The sequence below is a fragment of the Amblyraja radiata genome, chromosome 17, assembly GCF_010909765.2.
Source record: "Amblyraja radiata isolate CabotCenter1 chromosome 17, sAmbRad1.1.pri, whole genome shotgun sequence".
Lineage (NCBI taxonomy): Eukaryota > Metazoa > Chordata > Chondrichthyes > Rajiformes > Rajidae > Amblyraja > Amblyraja radiata.
This window is the reverse complement of record NC_045972.1, coordinates 9,379,523-9,403,530: the sequence shown is the minus strand read 5'-3', so window position 1 is coordinate 9,403,530 and position 24,008 is coordinate 9,379,523. Positions and strand designations below refer to the sequence as shown.

The 24,008-nt window shown below is 43.6% G+C and overlaps 1 protein-coding gene and 1 long non-coding RNA gene across 2 annotated transcripts in view; one reads left to right on the top strand and one right to left on the bottom strand.

The window, feature by feature from the left end:
- Positions 1-7,352: 7,352 nt before the first annotated feature.
- On the bottom strand, positions 7,353-22,709 carry LOC116982479. Its single transcript, XR_004414463.1, has 3 exons — positions 22,607-22,709; positions 19,454-19,457; positions 7,353-7,363 (listed from the first exon to the last, which is right to left on the bottom strand). It is a non-coding gene; the product is annotated as an uncharacterized LOC116982479 (long non-coding RNA).
- LOC116982478 (carbohydrate sulfotransferase 6-like) overlaps positions 12,848-24,008 on the top strand; it is a 40,457-nt gene continuing 29,296 nt past the window's right edge. The window contains exon 1 of the mRNA XM_033035719.1: positions 12,848-13,160. The gene's annotated coding sequence lies outside the window, so the exon portion shown is untranslated. The remainder of the gene's footprint in view (positions 13,161-24,008) is intronic.

The window sequence follows — 24,008 nt, the reverse complement described above, 5'->3', positions numbered from 1 at the left end:
CAGGCAGCATCTCTGGAGAGAAGGAATGGGTGACGTTTCGGGTGGAGACCCTTCTTCAGACTCGAAATGTCACCTTTTCCTTCGCTCCCGAGATGCCTTCTGTCCCGTTGAGTTACTCCAACTTTTTGTGTCTATCTTCGGTTTAAACCAACACCTGCAGTTCCTTCCTACATGGTAGAGAACGGTGCTTGGGCAGCTGTTTGGTAGAACAATCTAAAGCCCCAAGCCCTTTCAAGGAATCTGCATTTTGTTGCCTTCCTATCTTCACCTCGATCTCTATTGAATTTCTTCCACTATTTAAAAAATATATTTCTTCTGGGCGAGATCTGGTCTGGCCATCATTTTTCAGAAGATAGACACAAAAAACTGGAGTAACACAGTGGGTCAAACAGCATCTCTGGAGAAAAGGAATAGGTGGCGCTTTGGATCGAGACCCTTCTTTCGAGAGGAGATCTACTAGAATGTTGCCTGGGTTTCAGCACCTAAGTTACAGAGAAAGGTTGAACAAGATAGGTCTTTATTCTTTGGAGCGCAGAAGGTTAAGGGGGGATTTGATAGAGGTCTTTAAAATTATGAGAGGGATAGACAGAGTTGTCGTGGATAAGCTTTTTCCATTGAGAGTAGGGAAGATTCAAACAAGAGGACATGATTTGAGAATTAAGGGACAAAAATTTAGGGGTAACATGAGGGGGAACTTCATTACTCAGAGAGTGGTAGCTGTGTGGAATGAGCTTCCAGTGGAAGTGGTGGGGGCAGGTTCGATTTTATAATTTAAAAATAAATTGGATAGGTATATGGATGGGAAAGGAATGGAGGGTTATGGTCTGAGTGCAGGTAGATGGGACTAGGTGAGAGTAAGTGTTCGGCACGGACTAGAAGGACCAAGATGGCCTGTTTCCGTGCTGTAATTGTTATATGGTTATATGGTTTCTCTCTAGTTCCTTATGTCACTGGAAATGTATTATCTTTATTTACTCTATTAAATCTTCTCTTATCTTTATGTTGAAGGCAATATTCTGCATTGTAGATATCCCTCAGCCCTGTTACTAATCAGTATCATTTGACAGACAGGTACTTCTTCTTCTTCTTGCGTATGGCGTGCACAGCCTAAAGTTGTAGGACAACTTGTTCCATTTGATCTTATTTGATTGTGCACGCCGGGTTGATTGCATTAGACGAATCAGGGCGGACCACGTGAAGGTTGCAATCTTCCACCCCAGAGACAGGTACAGGTTCTGCTCTCTCAACCTAAGGAAGGATTTACTTGCGATAGAACGCAACAAAGGTTCACTATTTTGATTTGTGAGATCAACCAGATCAGTTTAAGCAGCCTTATATCATGAAGAAAAGTGTCTTGGACCGAATATTTTAGCCCTGTTTTTCTTTCCCCAGTTGCTGCCTTATTGGCCTGTCCCACCCTGGCGACTTTTTAGGCGACTGCAAGAGACAATTCAGTCGTCACATGGTCGCCACATGTTCGCGGGTGGTTGCCGGGGAGTTGCCTTCATGGTCGTGAGGAGTACCAGCATTCTGGGAACTAGTCACGGCCTCATTATTGGTCCCCGGGAATTAGCGTCGACTAGAATGAAGCTGCCATGGAGCGTAGTGAGAATGTTCGTGCCGTGGGTGGGTCGCCACGAGGTCCTAGTGGGTTGCCAGGAGGTCGAAGGTTCTCGTAGGTTGTAGCCGGTGCTGACCGGTGAATTTCATTGGCTCATTGGGAGAAAAAAAACGTAAGCATTAGTTTTCAGAACCAAGGATAACCGACCGGTAATTTTAAATGTCCGCCGAAGTTCACAGCCGTGTAACTCTGGCTTCTGAAAAGTTGTCTCCACTCCTTCTCCCCCATTCTCCCCCCTCCCACCCTTCTCCCCCCTCCCCCTACCCTCTTTTAAAGGACTTAACGTACACTGTGCTTTAGCCGTTTGTAATTACAGCGCCAACCTTCCTGTTCATCGCGGTATGTGTCTGTATCACCTTGGCTTTGCACTGTGTGAATTTCACTCAGACAGCGCTTCCCCTACTTGCCCTGTCCCCCGCCTGCATAACTGGCTGGTGAAGGAAGCGATGTGTGTGTGTGTGTATGTGTGTGTTCCACTCTGACAGTCGTCGTTCCAGTTGCTGTTTTTTCTGGCGACACCCGGCAACTTGACAGTTTGATGAGCGTGATTCCAGCATGGCCTGCTTTTATTTCAGATTTCCAGCTTTAGCAGTTTTTATTTTACAGAAGATAGATGTGACTGCCAAGGATCAGGCTGCGTTGCAAGATAATTCTCCGCTAACTTGGAAGAGAACAAACAATTACAACACTACAATTCCATTAACCCCTCCCTTCCTCGCAAACTAATTCAACATCAAACACCATCCTGCAATACGAATTCTTTCAAAAATCAAAGATGTCCCCCTCTCCAACAAAATCATTCAAACTCACTGAAGAGTTCCTCTCACTCATAGATTAGCTGCCCTCCATTTAAGGTAGTCCATATTATTTTGCCATTCACCGACTGATTTGCACAATACTCACGGGGCACAAGTCCAGATGATCCATCATCTGCACGGCTCAGTTTGCTTCATCAGCGGACATCTCTGGCAGCAGGCGATGACAGCGAGCATCAGTGTTTCCATGATACTTCCCTCCTCTGAAAACAATAGTGTATTCATCTATTTATTTACTTTGTATCACTTGACTTCTCTTAACATCTGATCTCAAGGTCAAAGCTCATCATTCTTGAGGACACCTTTCGAGGCGCTGACTTCATTTCATGGAGCAGAGAAATTAGGGAGCTGTGATTTTAAAAATGGCGATGTTACGTCCTTAAATATACTAATGTAGACAAAACCGCTGGCGAAACTCAGCGGGTGAGACGGCATCTATGGAGCGAAGGAATAGGTGGCATTTCGGGTCGAGACCCTTCTTCAGACTGGTGTGGAGGTGGGGGGCGGGAAGAAGAAAGCATCAGAAAAAAGAATGAATTAGCACTGATGTCTGTTCTCTGGAGTTAATGCTAATCTAACACCAAAGCTATGCGGCACGCTGGCGCAGTGGTAGAGCTACTGCTTTACTTAAATATACTTATACACATTCATTCCAAACATGATCTCTGGATCTGTGCAAGAAGGAATTGCAGATGCTGGTTTAAACCGAAGATCCACACAAAAAGCTGGAGTAACTCAGCGGGACAGGCAGCATCTCTGGAGAGAAGGGACTCGACCCGAAACGTCACCCATTCCTTCCCTCCAGAGATGCTGCCTGTCCCGCTGAGTTACTCCAGCTTTTTGTGTCTATCTATGATCTCTGGATCTGCTGTATCAAGCTCTCTGCTAGAGTCAGCATTCTGCACATAAATTTTATCAGCTTTTTGGAATTACTATTTGATGGAGAACTCACAGCACCAACACTGTGTAGGATTAACTCTTTCTTTGTTGGGACAGGATGAATTAGCAGATTATAGCATATTTTTGCAATGGACAAACTTTTATTTGAGTTTAAATTCACCTCCACATCACATCCTTTCATAGCAACCAGTGTAATGGAAATTCTATTTGACAATAATTGATTATAATTAGAGCCAGGATTTTGATGTGCTTTTTCATGCCTTTTGTGATGATTTCATCGGGATAATGCCTTTTTCATGATTGAGTGTCTAAATCAGCCTTTTTTTGCCATTTTGCTAAAAGGCGTTCTATTTTCTCCAGTTGTACTGTGATTTCAATTACGTTTTCTATGTTAACACGTTAATATTAATGTTAACATAGTATAACTTACAAGCAGGGGCGGAAAACCTGGGGGGGGGGGGGGGGGGTTGCGATTGTACCTGCATCAACTACCTCCTATGGCAGCTCGTTCCATACAACTATCACCCTTTGTGTGAAAAAGTTACCCCTCAGATTCCTATTAAATCTCTCTCCCCTCACCTTAAACCTAGGTCCTCTAGTTAAGGAAGGAGTATTGGTAAGAGTTTTTACCTTCTGTTAAATTGGGTATAGTCATTAAACACCCACTCGGGGTCTAAAGTGACCAAGAAAATTAATAATTCTCTCTAGATACAGACACATTTTTTTCAGTCTGCTCAACATTTCTTCCAGATTCTGCAGCTGTTTGGCTCTCCTGACTAATGAATGCAGGATATCATCGAGTAGACAGCTGTCATGTGAATGCCTCTCTGGACAGTGGACAAAACAAAATGTGGTCAGTTATATGTGAACATGCCGTTGTGTGTGTTGAGAGTAGATAATTTCCCCCTCTAACACTATCTACCAATGTGCCTGACACATTTCCTATCTTATGAATTACTGTCAACCATATAAAATTACAAATACATTTTATATTTTTGGAATAGGATATGGCTTGTTTAACTGTTAGCTTGTAAACTACAGGAAGGAACTGCAGATGCTGGTTTAAACCAATATAGACACAAAATGCTGAAGTAACTCAGCGGGACAGGCTGTATCTCTGGAGAGAAGGAATGGGTGACATTTCTGGATCAAGACCCTTCTTCAGACTAGAGTCAAGGGAAATGGAATCGAGAGATATAGACGGTGAAGTAGAGAGATATAGAATAAATGAAAGATATGCAAAAAAGTAATGATGATAAAGGAAACAGGCCATTGTTAGCTGTTTTCTAGGTGAGAACGAGAAGCTGGTGCGACATGGGTGGGGAAGGGCTCCTCCATTGTCAGAGTGAGGCTAAACACAAATTGGAGGAACAGCATCATATTTCGCTTGGGCAGCTTACAACCCAGTGGTATGAATCTTGATTTCTCTAACTTCTAGTAACCCCTGCATTCCCTCTCTCTCCATCCCTCCCCCACCCAAGTCACACCAGCTTCTCGTTACTTTTTTGCATATCTTTCATTCCTTTGTTCTATATCTCTCTACTTCACCATCTATATCTCTCGTTCCCCTTTCCTCTGACTAGTCTGAAGAAGGGTCTCGACCCCAAACATCACCCATTCCTTCGCTCCAGAGATGCTGCCTGTCCCGCTGAGTTACTCCAGCATTTTGTGTCTATCTTAGCTTGTAATCTATAATGGGTGACATGATGGCACAGCAGTTAGTGCTGTTTCCTCACTGATCCAGGGTCCCAGGTTTGATCCCAACCTTGGGTGCTGTCTGTATGGAGTTTGCTTGTTCTAAGTGCTACTGTTTGGGTTTGGGTTTGAGCAGGCAGGTTCATTGACAAATGGAAACTATCATTCAGTGTAGGTTAACAGTAAAAAGCTTCCAATAATGGAAATGGGAGGGTGGAAAAATGAAAAATGAAAAATGAGGCGATTTTATCATTCCCTAATTTCGTCCCCAATTTCATTTGGGAAGTATCTCTAAATCATACATGAGAGACATCACAATTCTAATTAAAATAGATTTAAGATTATTTTGAAGAAATGTGACTGTATTTTGCTATATTTCCCACATCTCTGCTTTGAGGGTCAAAAGCTGCAATCAAACCTATTATGTCATTTTTCTTCATTCTTTTCTCACCTTCTCAGGGCACAGTGGTTTGACTTTCCTTCTCCCTTGGATTTATATTTGAGGAAGTGTTGCGTTGCTCTTTCATACTATCTGACATACACATTGATCTCAGTTTCCTGATTGTCAATTCCATCACCATGGCCCCATTTACCTCAGCAATACTCATTCCTCCCAACCAACCTCCATTCCCCCTCCCCCTCTGACCCCTATTCCACATCACCTCAACAGTGACCCCATCCTGACCCCCCCCCCCCCCCCCTCCCATTCATCCTGTGTATCTGGAGATCAATTGGCCCAAATGATTCCTTTGATCTTGCATTGGAATGCCTGGAAAGAAAGATTCTCATAGACTGGAGGTAAGGGATCAACATAGCTCCAGTCAGAGGACAGTGAAGAGAAAATGCCACTGGCTTAAGGATGACTGCATGCAAGTGCCACTTCCTCTTCTCCCCTCTCCCATTGGGCAAAAGGTAGAGGAGTGTGAAAACGCACACCTTAAGATTCAGGGAAGTTTCTTCCTGGATGTTATCAGGCAACTGAACCATCCTACCACAACTAGAGAGCAGTGCTGAGCTACCATCTACCTCATTGGAGACCCTCAGACTATCCTTGATCGGACTTTACTGGCTTTATCATGCACTAAACATGTATCATGTATCACTACACTGTGATTGGCTCGATAGTGACCATGTATTGTCCTTTCACTGACTGGTTAGCAAGCAAAGCTTTTCACTGTACCTCGGTACACATGACAGTAAACTGGGCAGCACAGTGACACAGGGGTAGAGTTGTTGCCTTACAGAGCTTGCAGCGTCATTGACCCGGGTTTGATCCTGACTACGGGTGCTGTCTGTACGGAGTTTGTGTGTTCTCCCCGTGGCCTGCGTGGGTTTTCTCCAAGATCTTCGGTTTCCTCCCACACTCCAAAGACATACAGGTTTGTAGGTTAATTGACTTGGTGTATATGTAAATTGTCCCTTGTGTGTGTAGGATAGTGTTAATGTGCGGGGATCGCTGGTCGGTGCGAACTCCGTGTTTCTGCACTGTATCTCTGAGCTAAACTTAACTAAAGTTTCCATTTCAGATGGCCATTGTATATTGAATTTTAATGAAATAGACATTTTCGTATGACCGTGAGAAATGGACACATCTGCAGCTGCAACCATTTTTTTGGAGTGCTCTGCACATTTTCAAACGACCATTGTTAAGACTTTGTAGCTAAGTAAGAACCTGATTTGGCCTCCCTATTTTTCAACCACATTTACGATGTACTTCTCCACCCATGTGCATCATACTGTGCATGAATAACCATTAACGGAAAAAAACCCAGCAATGAGTAAAAGCAGATAAAGGAAGCAGGCAAATAATGACAAAAAATAGTGCTGACGTACCAGGATATTTTAATTCTCTCATTTCATGTACAGCCGGGGGTGGGAGATTGCAACCTTCTCGTGGTCCGCCCTGTTTCGACAAATGCTATCAACTGTGTGCACAGTCAAATAAGATCAAATAGAACAAGTTGTCCCACAACTTTAGGCTGTGCACGCCATACGCAAGAAGAAGATGGACAGCCGAGAACATCAAGACATTAAAAGAGGAAGAACTAAAAAGTTTGTAGATGGTTTTAACAAGTTGCAGTAGGTTGTTAGAATAGAAAGCTCACATTGCTATGGTAACTAGGGTTCAGGTTTACTATCCCTGGCAATCGTTACTTCTTTACTCCCATAAACTGCAGATATGGGCGATATTTGTAGATATGACAGATATGGTGTTCACTTGTTAAATTTGTTCCCTTACAGAATGCACTCTGTGTTTATATTGTTGGCCTTTTGTTGTTCATTCAGCGCATGACATTCTAACTCCAAACAGAGCGATGCTCCATTGGTTGATCTATTTTATCCTCATTTGAGTGTGAAATCAGACACTCATCATTTTAGGATTCCAAATTGGAAAATGACAAAGGGACAGTGTTGCAGTGATGATTATGATGAATAATAGTTTGTGGAGTACTCCGAGTGTGCCACCAGGTTGTGAGTGCAACTACTCTGCGAGTACTCAGAGAGCACCATTACACTGAGGACACTAAGTGCCTTTGTGTCCTCAGATTGACTGAAGAAGGGTCACCTGAAACATCACCTATCCATGTTCTCTAGAGATAGACACAAAATGCTGGAGTGACTCAGCGTGTCAGGCAGCATCTCTGGAGAGAAGAAATGGGTGACGTTTTGGGTCGAGACCCTTCAGCCAGAGATGCTGCCTGACCTACTAAGTTACTCCAACACTTTGTGTCTTTTTGTGTATTAACCAGTATCTGCAGCTCTATGTTTCTGCCAATACTCTGAGACTACTCCAAGTGTGCCATTAGAGATAATGGACGTGACCAATGGAGTCATCTTTGTCGGTCTTTTAAGATTTTTTGGCATTTTTTATAATGTTATCATATTTTTCCATTCTTTCTCTCTTCAACTGCTGGGAATTTAATATTGAGATCGCTAATCTTCAGTTTAATGTGTTACTGGACTTAAACCTCAGAGGTTAGACAGGCATAAATATCAATAATCAGAATACCATTATATTTTGTCATACATTAAACATTGACTACTCTATTACATTGATTCAAGCTTATCAACATTGTGCAATTCTAGTAGTGTGGAAGGTAGTAAACTCTTCCGTATGAAGAAGATAATTGCCATTAAGTATATTTGGTGGGTGCTAGCTACTCCCAAAATCACATTTCGAGCAGGTTCTACCATGTTAACGGTGCTGGAGTCTTCATTGATGGTAAAGCCATTTGTGCAGAGATTTAAGGTTAGTGTCAACAGACCCATCGAGCACGGGTCCCAAGAACAGCACATTTCAGCTTCTTTCAATTTCTAGGCCCTTGGCTAGAGGAAGCCTTGCTGAATGACTGTCTATGAGAGGTTTAACAAAGAATTGCAGATGCTGGAAAAATCGAAGCTGGACAAAAAAGCTGGAGAAACTCAGCGACTGAGGCAGCACCTATGGATAGGATGACTTCGGTGCTATTCCTGCCTCTGAAATAATAAAAGTCAGTTTCATATTTTTTTACATCTAAAGTCACTAAATAATCCAGATATGTTCATTTGTAAAGAAGATATTACAAATTAACTCAATGTTTGGCTGTGAATGGAAAGGGGAATGCAAGATCAGCCAAAAAGAACAGGACTTTGGAGGTGTCTGCTGGGACAATTGACCCAATTAGTTATTTTATAAAAAATAATTAGTTTGTTTTGAATTAGGAATTATCTTAAATATTTAAATAGTAAATGTGTTAGAGTAGATCTCTGCAATTCGGTTAATCTTGCCATCAGGATTGAAATTAGCTTAGTTATTTCTACCAATCACACTTAGGTACAGGAATCAGCTTTGGTGTTTTAAACGTGTTTCAACATGTGAATCCAAACTAATTTGATGATCTCAGTCTAGACTTTACTTACACTTAGTTCCTCCCACACTGTTGAGTGCATTGGGCAGCAAGCTTTCGCCATTCTTTTGCCATGTGCGACGCCTTCCACCCTCGATAGTTACCGTCCTGGGCTTCTAAATCATTCTGGAATGTTCGTGAGTTTGGTCGGCGTCTTTTCCTTCTTCCATCAGGTTGCCATGTCATTGCTATCTTAGGTGCACATTCTGGTGTCATTCTGAGTACATGTCCTGCAAGTTTTATCCTGCGTACCTCTATGTCCTGGCTGAGAGGCTTTGTTGCAGTTTCACCTCGTTTGTGATGTGGTCTCTGTAGCTAGTCTTCAGGATCTTCCTCAAGCAGTGTTGTTGGAATCCATCCAATTTCTTTTTCATCTTCACATTGATTTTCCATGTCTCACTGACATCGAGGGCTGTCGGGAGGACTACGGACTGGAAGAGCTTGACTTTTAGCATCTTGGATATCCCGCCACTAGACCATATCGGCTGCATTCTTCTGAAGACTGATGCAGCTTTACCAATTTGGGAGTTGATGTTGACCTCTGCATCTCCATCTACTGTGAACATGCTGCCAAGATAGGTAAATCTTGTAGCGTTTTCCACAGGTTCCCCATTGATTATCAGTTGGTCTATTGGCCACTGGTCTCCAGTCTGCATGGTCTTGGTCTTCTGGCAGCTGATCTTTAATCCAACCTTTGATGCATTCTCCTCCAGAGCGGTATTGTCATCTCTTGAAGGGTGTGTCTCGATTCTGCTAGTACGGCAATGTCATCGGCAAAATCCAGGAATAGATCCCCAGTTTATGCTGCGTTAGTTAACTACAGAGCATTAATAGGTTGAATAGATTCTAGTTTGACTCATGAAAGGAGTTTTCTGGAAAGTCCAAGAAGTGAAGAGGAAACCCTCACAACAGAACAAATATATACCAAATGTAGAAACAAGGAACTGCAAATGCTGGTTTACAAAGAAAGACACTAAGTGCTGAGTAACTCAACGGGTCATGCAGCATCTCTGGAGAAGATGCATAGGTGACATTTTGGGTTGGGAACCCTTCTGCAGTCTGATTGTTGTAGTGGAGGTGGGGGGGGGGGGGGGAGCTAGAAAGGAGGAGGGGCAAGACAAAGCCTGGCAGGTGGATATCAGTGATGGTGGTGGTGGGTGGTGGGGGGTGTGGGGGGGGGGTGGGGGGGGGGGGGGGGGTTGATAGCCAAATGGTGGTACAGAGGCTCGAGATGAGAAGACAGAAGGAGTGAAGTATTGCAAATTGTGAAGCCGTTGAGCATAATTTATGTGGAAAGGGAGGGGGGAAGGGAAAAATAGGTGTGAGGCCAGGTGGAGGCACAGGGGTGGGGAAGAAAGGGGGAGGGGGAGAGGATGAAGTGGGTTTGGAAGTTACCCAAGGATTCTATGTTCATACCATTGGGTTGTAAGCTACCCAAGCAGAGTACGAGGTGTTGTCCCTCCAGTTTGCACGTGGCCTCACTCTGGCAATGGAGGAGGCCCAGGACAGAAAGATCAGTATGGCAATGGTTTCAGTAGGTTAGCAACTGGCTTCAACTGCCGGCGTGACATAATCCATTACAACTACTGGTGCGACATCAATCGTCTTGAATTGAATTGATTTGAATACTTTATTACCACATGTGACAAGTCACAGTGAAATTCTTTGCTTGCTTAGTCAATGTATGCAAATAGACGCCATGTAAAGGGCGCTGACAACGTTACAAAGTATCCCACGCCAGGTCCTCCTTTGCTCTCCTGCCCCCCCCTCCCCCACCCCGCCTTCTCATGGTGATCCACCCAGGCCCGATCCTCCTTTGTTCCCGGTGGCACATCCTCCGGCTCCGTTCAACGCCGGCTCCTGCCGTGGGACTCCGCCTCTTCCTGTGCGCGTTCAGCCGCCTCCGTACCCGTCCGGTCTCCTCCGTTCCACTGCCCTTCTCCACTGCCCTTTACCCACTCAAACCTCACCCCCTTTGAATGTCAACAGTTGGAATCACAATCACGCTGAAGAAGGGTTCCGACCCAAAATAAAACCTATCAATGTTCTTCAGAGATGCTGCCTGACCAGCTGAGTTACTCCAGCACTTTGTGTTTAAAAAAAATATATATATATACTCCCAAATTAAACTTTATTTATAAAATTTGCAATTACACATTCAGAACAATCAATTGTCATCATTCACTGACTTATCCTTAGGTTTTCCTTTCGAATTGTGGATGACTTGATTTAACTTAGAATTGAATGGGTCCTGAGGTAGTTTTTGAAGAACTGCAGATTCTTACACAGACGGCACAGAAGGTACTAAATGGCATGGTAGGCAGGTAGTCTGTGAGGTGATTCATTCCTACTGTCAAATTACACATGGCCTCAATGTGCTCCTGATGCATGGACTCAAGGTCTTCAATATCATCCCAAGTGCTCCATCTCCATGGAGCAATTGTAGAGCAGAGATTCTCATGAGATATGTTTAAGAAAGAACTACAGATGCTGGTACAATCGAGGGTGGACACAAAATGTTGGAGAAACTCAGCCGGTGAGGCAGCATCTATCGAGAAAAGGAATTGGCGACGTTTCGGGTCAAGACCAGACTCAGGATATATGGGGTTTTTCACGGGAACTTTGAGCACAACCAAAAATCTTTCCCTCAATCAAATTGGTGATTTCCACGATGGAACTCAGATAATCAGAAGCTTTGCTGGCACACTGAAGCAATGGTAAACTTCTACATTTTCCTGGGTCTCGTTGCATTTGATCTTTATTGTAGGTGGGTGCTGATGTATGGGAGGTGGGGGGGGGGGGAGCAGTGGGGGAGGGGATCTTAGTAGAGGAAAGCTGTTTGGTTGATCCTCTTCTCTGGTTTAATGGATAAGTCAAGAATGAGTTGGAGCCCAGCTTCCAATTCCACACATCTGCACATGTCCAACAGGTTCAATGTCAGTTCGCCTCAGTGACAAGCAAGGCTGCAACATTTCTCTGGCACTTTATGTAACTTTTCTCACTGTAACGTTGCACCTTTCAACAAACTTCTCACGGGAGTGAAACATGACTAACAGCAAACTGTTAACTCTACATTATCTCTACTTCAGGTCAACCCAACCAGAGTCTTGCTGCAAAATGCAAGCAATGTTTGATAGGTTGTGCATTTGGGGGCTGAACACAATCAACTCCTAGCACACATACTCAGGCTGAAGCTCAAAACGAAGTTTCTCATAATAAGTAGCAGACTTAATTTTAGTACTCATTGAAAAAAATAATCAGCTATTATTTATCTCCCTAATTAAAAAAATTTTCTCTTGGCTTGTTGGGCGGGTATATCTCAACCTGGCTGACTTGCTGAGGAACTGCCTGGCTCTAGATTTAACCATTGCATCTGGTTTGCCGTGATTAAATTTTCCATGTTCAGGACAAATCCCAATGAGGCTTCAATCACTCGGGGCTGCAGAGTTTGTACGTTCTCACTGTGACCATGCGGAATTTACCCGATTTCCTCCCACATTCCAGGCTTCTGTAGTGCTGGGCAATAATGAAATAACAAATATTATTTGTAATATTCTCTTTGATCGTGAGCTTAGAGAAAAGGGGAAGCTTTCAGTAAGGAGAGCAAACAAAAATAGTCTTCAAATTAAACGGGCAGTATGTAATTCAAGCTAACAATCGCATTTAGTATAAAATAACAAAATTATCATGTCAAGTCAACATTCTTCAAATTGTGGCTCTCTCCATAGAGACACAAATTTTCTGGCAAGTTCCATTCAGGACATCCCATAACTACAGAGCAACCCTCATTATTATACATGACACGAAATAATTTTTAAAAAAATTATTCAGATTGAAAATCTCTCATCACAATTATTAATGTGTCCAGTTGAAATAGAAATTAATCACTATGAAGCCGAATTTCAGGTTGCAAACTAAAGGTTGTTATTTTGCTGACAGAGAGTGGAAAACGCCCACGTATCCGACTCGCCAACCTACTGCCGCTTGACGTCTGCTTTAAGGAGCTGGAGCAGCGAGGCTGGCTGGCGGCGGCAGTGAGCAAAGACCATATGATCTTTAGTAGTGGATGCCTGGAGGTCGGCGGCAGCGCTGGGAGTAAGTGAGGGAGCGAGTGCGTGAGCGGAGGACACTGGGCAGATTCTCCGCGTCGACACTTCGGACACGAACGCTCCTCAAAAGAAATTCCAATTTTAAGCTGAGCTAATTTTCACGTAACTAAGGAGAAAGTTTCCTTACAGCCAGGCGAGTACTGGGTGAAATTAACAATTCCTTCTTAAAACTATATCGGTGGTTTCTGATTGTGGTTTTCTTCGTCTCTTCTTTTCGTTTGTTGTTGTGCTGTTTGTAAAAAAAACAACGTGCTGTAAATCGAAAGGTTTCCTGTCGTTTTCCAAGATTGGAGGCACTTTGTCCGTAGGCACCTTGTTCTTGCCCCCAGCTTGGCGGCACCTTGCCCGTGCACAACGAGGAAATAATTTGCTTGCCTATTTCCAAGTGTAACCACTTTTAATTCAACCAATTCCATCGTCGGTTTCAGCATGTCAGACGTGGAAGTGTTCAGGCACGTTCATTTGAACAAGAAATATTGAATCGGTTCGAAATAATACGTGAACTCAGCTGGGGTTTAAGATTCTTCGGCATCTCCTGCCGCGACAAGCCAAAGTGAAGAGAGAAGTGTGTAGCAACTAGGAACTGCAGATGCTGGTTTACACCGAAGATAGACACAAAATGTGTGTGTGTTTGCAGAGGAGGCTTGGTGGAGGGGGGGGGGGGGGGGGGGGTGGTAGAGCGGGTAGAGCGGGTAGGGTAGTGGTCAGTGTGAAACCAAATAAACATCGATAAACGGAATCATTACCGTTCCTACAAAATGAACAATTTAATTAAGATGATGTTAAATTATTGTTATAATGTGGTGTCATTTGAACATTTTAAGACCAGGTCTCGTTAAGGCTGCTCTAGGCTATAGTCAAGATGTATGGAGGCAATGCTGCCACTTCTGGCAGCCTTAACAATACTCAACTGACTAGATTTAACCCTGCTCCTTCCCCGTCCTTCCACACTCATCTCCCATTCCCGAATCCATCATTTCCCTTTTATCTCCGCTCTCTCTCTTTCCCTTGTCCCCTTCCACCTATGACCCTCCCTCGAGATATGTATTTCGCACCTTTTTTCTCCTTATCTGACGCCCCTTTATCTACTTTGTCACTTTCTCCACATATCTGCCAATCCAACCCCTCTCACCAGTGTCCATCTTTCACTTGTAGAAACAAGGAACCGCAAATACTGGTCATAGCGTGGAAACATACAGCGTGGAAACAGTCCCTTCGGCCCAAATTGCCCACACCTTCCAATAGATCCCATCTACACTAGTCCCACCTGCCGGTGTTTGGCCCATATCCCTCTAAACCTGTCCTATCCATGCACCTGTCTCAATGTGTCTTAATCGTTGTGATAGTACCTGCCTCCAATGATCTCTTCCGGCAGCTCATTAGATAACCCACCACTCTTTGTGTGAAACAGTTACCCTTCAGTTCCTACTGCAGATCCTTTGGATCGATCAGCGACGTGGAGAGGGGGGAAGTGCTGCATGGGCAACAGCCTGTCCTCCATATGTCATCGCCCAGGCTTGCATCCGACCGCACATCACCTGCAAACTAGGATGCATTGAAAAAGCTACTTTTATAACTACTAAACCAGGTTCGCTTCTTAATAAACAGACACCACACAAACTGTTTGGTAGACCAGTTCAAAACTTTACTTAACATCGGCCGATGGAAGGGAGCGAGAATTCCAGCTAAGTGACCAATATAGACACTCGACTGTCCTCGGTCCCCTTCCCTGTACAACAGAATTACATTGCCTTAAATAGGGTTTTTTTGTCCCCTTAGCACATTTCACAGACATTAGTCATGGTCAGAGGTACAGGAAAAGGTTTCCACAGAATGCATCACACCAAAGGCCTTTTGTTTACATAGTACAAGATAACATTGGCCATTTGGTTTACGACATTTTATCTTCACAGAGATCACCCTAGCTCTTTCGCTGCTTCCTCTCTGTCACTTGGTCCCTCATAAACATTGGCCATTTGGTTTATGGCATCTTACTTCACAGATATGACTAGCTGTTTCTCTCTTCCTTTCTCGCCTCCTCCCCCATAACATTGGCCATTTTGTTTACGGCATCTTACTTCAAAGAGATCTAGCTCTTCTCTGCTTGTCACTTGGGAGACAATGTTATAGGATTTATTACTCACACACCCGCAACCTGAGGCAAGCCTAATTTGAGACGTAATATAAGCTGTAAGCTAGCCCAGAAGCCAATTTAATATCTTCTTATATTTTTAACTAAAATTCAGCTTCATCATTCCATCCTTTTATCAAAATTTTGATAACAACTACAGTCCTTGCTGAGTACATACTAAAGACCATAAGCATCTCATCAGACAAATTAATAGTACACTAGTAACACAATCAATTCATAGCGGACAATCGTTCCACAAGTCCCTCCAAACATTTTAAATGGCCACCAACCTCCCCCGGATGTGACACTAAGATACTACCATAGGACAGGAAAAGGATCATAAAAATTGCTCAGCCTTTATTCGGCTTCGCTTGGAACTCCCCTTGTGCTGGTGTAACTGGTTCATGCTTCTCTTGTGTGGCACTGCATTTGCAACATAACAATGCCCTGTCACAAATATACTGTTTCCTAAAAATACACCAGTGCCTTGGTTGTGGCAAAAACAGGTAGATTTAACTGGCCTTTGCAGATCTCTTACTGTCTGTAGTCAGGTTTTCTTTGCTGAGCTTGTCATGTTTGACTTCAATCTTGTTTAAAAGGAGGTGTGTACCATCCTTTAAATGTGGGTTAGTCCGCAAGTGTGCCAGTCTGAAGAAAGTTCAGTCCATGTGGGCTGGGCCACCCCAGAATAAAGGGAGCATCAATAGCCCATCGTCCTTGTTTCCACAAACTGTTCACAGTCAATCAAATGTATCCAGCGACGATGATCTTTAATCTTTACAGCAGTTCATGTTGTTAGCAACACTTGGTTGTTCTTTTCAATACAGTCTCAATTTATTCTTGTCCCAGCACCATCATCGTATAGCTTTTATGGCCTTGGTCACTGGTTTCCAGCAAAAACTCCTCCAACCTGGGAATGTAGATCTGGCAAGACATGGGTTAATTGCCGTCCATACATAATTAGTTAATTGCCCAGGGCCTGTAAGTGGCTTTTCCTGTATCAATAAAAAGTTGTAAATCTTGTTCCCAGCTGAGTTTCTCCAGCATTTTTGTCTTCCTTTGATCCTCCAGTATCTCAGTTCCTTCTTAACACTTCCCTGTGAATTTATTCTTTAATCCAATTATATCCGAAGAGGCTCTCCCCACCTAAATATTCAATTCTCCAAATATGTTCTCTTCCCCAATCTACTTTATCTTCTCACCTTTCATCCCTCATTGTGAGTTCCCTCAAACCCCCTTTTGTAAGTCATAAGACAATTTTTCATCTACCTAATTTCCCTCACACAGCACATGCTTCAACATCTTTTTGTTTGCTTGAAAACAGTAATCTTGCTTCATTTGCATTTTAAAAGACAACCTCTGTTATCATATCAAAACAATCTTTCCCAAAATAACTCACTCAGAATCAGTAATCAATAATACATTTTCTTTTTCTCTGTAATTTTGACATTTCCAATCTCATTTAACACTTTAATCGGGATGAGTCTCTTTAAACTTGGTTCAAAAGATTTATAATCAACCAACACATTTTATCATTCGAGTATAGCTCCGCCCCCCCATTCATGCCTGTTTCTTAACGGAGCACACCATAAACTGTCTGTCCCATTTGCATTTTAAAGGACAAACTTCTTAAAGCGACACACAACTTTGCTCATTGCTTCGAATTTCACACATTCCACATAAAAAACATTGCTTTACAATCAGTACATATACAAAAACATTGTTTTACCAGCAGTATATAATATTTCATCTTCAAAGACGTCCCTTTGTAATTTACTTTCCCTTTTTCTGACAAGACTTCTGTTTACCAAAATCCTGGTTACCTAATCCTAATTGGACATTGATCCAGATCATGATTAGTCAGACTCCCCTTGACTTTTCAGTCTCCCTAGCTCTTTCCTCATTTCTCCATCAAATTTCCCTTCATCCCCAATTTTTTTATAACATAGTTGCCTGTCAGAAAAAGGATTTACTTCCGGGGTAATTTTGTTTTGCAATCCCCATTGACTCTTTCCACCATCCCAGATACCTGTGGGTGGTGCACACAGTGAAATTGCTGTCGGATATTAAAATGTGCACATTTTTCCTTATTAATAGTGGCAATAAAATGAGGACCATTGTCTGAGCTTATGACAGTAGGTAGGCCAAACCTGGGATTAACAACATTGTTACTGTAGACATTGTTACTGTAGTTTCAGCAGTATTATTAGTGGTTGGTAGAGCTTCACTCCACCTGCTAAATAAATCTAAAATCACTAAGCAATATTTATAACACTGGGCCCTTGGCATTTCAATAAAAATCAATCTGTATGCATTCAAACGGTCGTGATGGCATTGGCGTCACCCCTGAGGGTATCTTAAAATTTGCCTGGATTACTTTGTTGGCAAATTTTACATTCTGAGGCCTGCCACCACGTTTCCTTTGTTATCCTATCATTCCCTCCTTACCAGCATGGGTAAGACGGGTAAGAATGTATCGAATACACCAACTTGTCCAAGCGGGGTGTGCTGAATCAATGGCACAGCCCTCTTGTTTCCATAGTTATTATTATATATGAGAGGCGTCCCTCTGTAATGTACATACCTCCTTCATGTTTGGCAGGACCGTTCTATTTGCTAGCGTCTGTTTACGTGCTGTCACTATGCATTTGGATGTACAGGCTGCCTGTTTGGATACACTATCAGCAACTCATTGTCCTTTGCTATAGGGTCCCCAGCACCAGTGTGTGCAGTACATTTAACAATGACCAGCTGTTCTGATAGCATCAATGCCTCAAGCAAATTACGCACAGAAAGGCATTCCCGTGCTTCTAATCCTGGGGAGCTTTGTAAGGTCAGAACTTCAAGGTATAGGGATGTTACTGACGGAACTGTCCCAGGTAAAGATGCCATTGCTACTGGTAGGGCATAGGGAGGTGGACATCTCCCAAGATTATCTAACTCCTCATCTTCATTACCAAATAGGGTCGTCGTGCCAGACATGAAGTCTCCTCCAGAGGATTTACCAGTACTGGGTTTATTTTTTACTAACCATCACCTGTTTCTCACCTCCTGTTTGTCTTTTAATTATTTTCTCTTGTTCCTCTGCCCACTGGCATTCTAGTTGCAATACGTTCCATCCTTTCCGAGTGCTATCCTTGTTTCTTAACTCTATCCCCTTCTTACATACAGCATCCATCCCACTTCAAACTCTATACTCTCCTCATGCTTCTTCACTGCTTCTGCTTCCCATGTTTTAATTCCTTTCTTCCATTTCTTTCCTGCCTTCCTTTCCCATATAAATATCTCTACATTCCATGTTCCCCCTACTGGCCAGGCTTCATCCCCCAACCGTTTGGTCAACTTGTAACTTAACATTCTAAATTTCTTATTATACCTAGGATTCAAATAACACATATGTTGGACTGTTATCCAGAGCATTCCCCATAGATAGATAGAAAGAAAGAGAAAAAAGACTTCTTAATTCCGAATCGTTCCAAATATATCAACTAGGCTGACCCGCTAATGAGACCCCAGTTTCTCAATTTGGCTGACTAATTAACTCTTTAATATACGACCCAAGTGTCTCAACGAGGCCAACTCGATAACCGAGACCCCAGTGTCAACCTGGCAGACGTTTTAAACTTAATATACAACGCCACTTATTTCTCAATCCGACAACTCTGCGGATGTCTCAATAAGCCAGACGCACACCTCACCCACCGTATCTCAACCCGACAAATCACGGATGTCTCAATGAGGCCGATGAGCCCTTAGTAGAGATAGAGAAAAAGAGAAAACAAAGAGAGATAGACAGAGAGAGAAAAAGAGAAACCACTCACGTCCTTCTTAACAATATACACAAGCCCTTCTTAAAAATACATGCACAATTCTGTCTTAAAAATACATACACAATCCCTTCTTAAAAAAAAATATAAAGCCCAACTGGTCTTACCTTTGTCTGTTTTTAAGAACCTCGGCAGGGAACCAATTCAATGTCTGATGAAGGATCACAGATGTTCCCGGGAGTTTCTAGGGAGTCGGTCTGACAAGGGGGCCGATAGAGCTCAGTTATCTCCCTTCCAATCCCAGCAACCTCTGCAACCTCTTGCACAGTCAGCCGTTGATGTGGTCCCAGCGAGGCCTGCATAACTACGCCAATGAAAAAGCTACTTTTATAACTACTAAACCAGGTTCGCTTCTTAATAAACAGACACCACACAAACTGTTTGGTAGACCAGTTCAAAACTTTACTTAACATCGGCCGATGGAAGGGAGCGAGAATTTCAGCTAAGTGACCAATATAGACACTCGACTGTCCTCGGTCCCCTTCCCTGTACAACAGAATTACATTGCCTTAAATAGGGTTTTTTTGTCCCCTTAGCACATTTCACAGACATTAGTCATGGTCTGAGGTACAGGAAAAGGTTTCCACAGAATGCATCACATCAAAGGCCTTTTGTTTACATAGTACAAGATAACATTGGCCATTTGGTTTACGACATTTTATCTTCACAGAGATCACCCTAGCTCTTTCGCTGCTTCCTCTCTGTCATTTGGTCCCTCATAAACATTGGCCATTTGGTTTATGGCATCTTACTTCACAGATGTGACTAGCTGTTTCTCTCTTCCTTTCTCGCCTCCTCCCCCATAACATTGGCCATTTTGTTTACGGCATCTTACTTCAAAGAGATCTAGCTCTTCTCTGCTTGTCACTTGGGAGACAATGTTATAGGATTTATTATCTCACACACCCGCAACCTGAGGCAAGCCTAATTTGAGACTAAATATAAGCTGTAAGCTAGCCCAGAAGCCAATTTAATATCTTCTTATATTTTTAACTAAAATTCGGCTTCATCAGCATCACCCATGGTCAGTCATGACCGAGGGGGGCCTACTAAGTTCCTACTAAATCTTTTACTCCGCACCTTAAACCTGTGTCCTCTGGTTCTCGATTTCCCCTACTTTGGGCAAGAGACTCTGTGCATCTACCCAATCTATTCCTCTCATAATTTTGTACACCTCTATAAGATCACCCCTCATCCTCCTCCACTCCAAGGAATTGAGTTGCTCCAAGGAATTGTAGCTCAGGCCCTTGAGTCCTGGCAACAGAAAAAAGAGAAGTCTGAAGAAGGGTCCAGACTTGTCACCTGTCCATGTTCTCCATGGATATTGCCTGACCTACTGAGTTACTCTAGCACTAGTCTTCTCCACCTCTCACTTGCCAGGCTTTGTCCAGCCCCCACTTATCTTTTCTAGCTTTCTTTCCCCTACTACAATCAGCCTGAATATGGGTCCCGACTCAAAACACCTGCCTGTCCATTCCCTCCACAGATGCTGCCTGACTTGCTGAGTATTAAACCATTGCCTCTAGTTTGCTGTGATTAAATTTTCCATGTTCAGGACTAATGCCAATGAGGCTTGGCCAATCACTAGGGACTGCAGAGTTTGTACGTTCTCTCTGTGACCATGTCACTTTTCTCCGGTTTCCTCCCATATTCCAAAGACTCGCAGATTAATTGGCTTCTGTAAATTGCCCTGGTGTACAGGCTAGTGTAGGGGCCATCGGTGGTCAGTGCGGCGTTGTTGGGCCAAAGAGCCTGTATCTCTAAACTAAAATATTGTTTTTTTTTATGCTATGGGGATGCTTTTACTATATAATCTGTCGTCAATGTTTGGTTTTGGTTCTGCCAGAACCAATTTTTCACTCCTTGATCAATCACGTTTAAAAAACATCTGAATTCCAGCTATGAAGTGAGTGACTCTCTTTGACGTTAAGACAATACCATGCGAAACATGGAATCACAGCAACCGAGTGAAATTGCAGCACAGTAATCTCTGCTGGAGAAACTCAGCGGGTGAGGAGCAAAGGAAATAGGCAACGTTTCGGGTCTGAAGAAGGGTTTCAGCCCGAAACGTTGCCTATTTCCTTCGCTCCATCGATGCTGCCTCATCCGCTGAGTTTCTCCAGCACTTTTGTCTACCTTCGATTTTCCAGCATCTGCAGTTCCTTCTTGAACAGTAATCTCTGCACTGGCTGGAATCCCATCTAAACTTGTAATGGCAGCAGGTTATTAATTTCATTTCAGGGAGTGCTGCGGACGCACCAGGCGCGAACATCTTCAGCTGTACTATTATTGACTATTAGGTCGAATGGGGTTTGGCTGCCTGTGATTGCATAATGTGTAAGAAGGAACTGCAAATACTGGTTTACACTGAACATTGACACAAAATGCTGGAGTAACTCAGCAGGACAGGCAGCATCTCTTGAGAGAAGGAACGGGTGACGTTCGGACCAGTTTGACTGTTCCTTTCATTTCAGCTCACACACTACCATCCCACCCCTGCCCTGAAGGGTACAGAATCCCCTTCCTCATCTGGTAGAGAATGTTGGCTTCATCAGTCATCTCAAACGTGGAAACAACGTCATTGTTTTTGTTTGGCAGCTTAAGAAGGCGAAGGAGATTCATATTAATTGCTGACACAGAGGTGGATCCCAGTGGTATCCTTGGAGCCGCCAACTCCTCCTCAGTGCCAAAGTAGCTGGCAGATAATTGTGCAGGTGGCCACAGTATCACAGTATTGTCAGAGTAACAACAACTAACAACAACGGGTGGCGCAGCAGTAGAGTTGCTGCCTTACAGCGAATACAGCGCTGAAGACTCGGGCTCGGTCCTGACTATGGGTGCTGTTTATACGGAGTTTGCACATTCTCCCCGTGACCTGCGTGGGTTTTCGCCGAGATCTTTGATTTCCTCCCACACTCCAAAGAGGTACAGGTTTGTAGGTTAATTAGCTTGGTAAATGTAAAAATAAAATTGTCCCTAGTGGGTTTTGGATAGTGTTAATGTGCGGGGATCGCTGGTCGGCGCGGACCCGGTGGGCCGAAAGGGCCTGTTTCCGCACTGTATCTCTAAACTAAACTAAGGGGAGGAGTAAGGCAGCACTGTTAGTTTTGAACGCAGAAGCATTGTGTGTCTTCCTCACGCTGGAATCTGACACTCCCCATGCACAAATCTCACACTTGGTTGTGAATATTTTGAACGTACTTGACAGATATATCGGAGGAACAGGAAACTGCACTGAAATTAATAAATTGTTTGGGATCTGGACAAGTCTAGTTAAAAATTATAGTGGATGTAAAGAGAGACGTCATACCACCAGCCAGCCTCACAATTAGTGACAGTTCTGGTTTAAAGGACTGTGTAGAGTATGTTGTACATACAACACACTGGAACATATGGTGGCCACCTGCGCTGCCAAAAGCTGCAGAACTTGCAAAACAGGAAGGCCAAAAAAATCTGAGCTTGCTGGAGGGCAATTTTTGTAACGTATGGTCACCTTTTTTCAGCCTGCCCAAAACATATCATCAGCCATCACAGGCAATAGGAGAGGAAACTGGTGCCAAGTACTTCAAGTGACAACAACCTTCCACACCTCACTCGAGGAGTATTGCAGTGTCCATCCACCACGCTGGGTCCAGTCCTTCATCTGCGCTGTTGGTTGTCACAGCTGCCACCCTCCTCCCCGCCCTCCATTCCTCACCTCCTCCCTCCATCGAGAACCCCAGCCTCTCATTTAATAAAGAATCTGTTTTAATCCCAGTTTGCTTTGCTTCTGTTTTAAACAAATGGTATTTGGGAATTTCTCAAGGAAGCAAATCACATCTGCAAAGCAAGTAATTGTTTTAAATCAATTGCCCAAATATCTTGGGGCCATTTTAGCTCACAATAAGGACAGTCGTTACCTGCGCTGCCTTTTGAGAGACCCATTATCCAGGATTTTTTTTTTTTTTTTAACCATTTACAGGTTTTCTATGGTCTGACATTCCCAGAGTAATCATCTTTTCAGGCAGAGGTTGCAAACAATCAACCCAGATTCTGGCTGCCCTTGTCTGTGTTTACACATGCATGTTCCTGTGTGTACACGTTTGCCTGTGTGTGGGTGTGTGAGAGAGTGTGTGCCTGTTTATTCCTGTGTGGTGTCCCTTGTGCTTCTGTGTGTGTTTTGCACTGTGTGTGTGTGACTGCTTGCTTGTGTATGTATGTGTGTGTGTGTATATACTCTGCTACTGTGTCTTTATTGGTGTATATGTTGATGTATGGGACGTTTGGGACGTTTGGGACGACAGATGGCACAATGGGCTAAGTGTTCGGCTGGCGACCGGAAGGTGGCCGGTTCGAATCCCGCTTGGAGTACATACTGTCGTTGTGTCCTTGGGCAAGACACTTCACCCACCTTTGCCTGTGTGTGAATGTGTGTGAGTGATTGGTGGTGGTCGGAGGGGCCGTAGGCGCAGAATGGCAGCCACGTTTCCGTCAGTCTGCCCCAGGGCAGCTGTGGCTACAGAAGTAGCTTACCACCACCGAGTGTGACTGAGGAGTGAATGAATAATGCGCTGTAATGCGCCTTGAGTATTAGAAAGGCGCTATATAAATCCCATCCATCATCATCATCATCATCGCATACCAGCTTTGGGACCTGAGACTATTAGGGGCAGCACGGTAGTGTTGCTACCTTACAGCTCTAAAGACCCGGGTTCGATTCTGACTATGGGTGCTATCTGTATGGAGTTTGTACATTCTTACCGTGAACGCGTGGGTTTTCCCCGGGTGCTCCGGTTTCCCCTCGCACTCCAAATACATACAGGTTTTGGAGGTTAATTGGCTTTGGCAAAGATTGCAAATTGTTCCTAGTGTGTAGTATGTGCTAGAGTAACTGGGATCGCTGGTTTGTGTTGACGCGGTGGGCCGAAGAGCTTCTTACCGCGCTGTATCTCTAAACTAAAACTAAACTAAGCATCACAGCACCAAATGCAATCTAGGTCTTTGAATCAGAGAGCAAAGTCGCAGTAAAAGTTGTCCATGACCA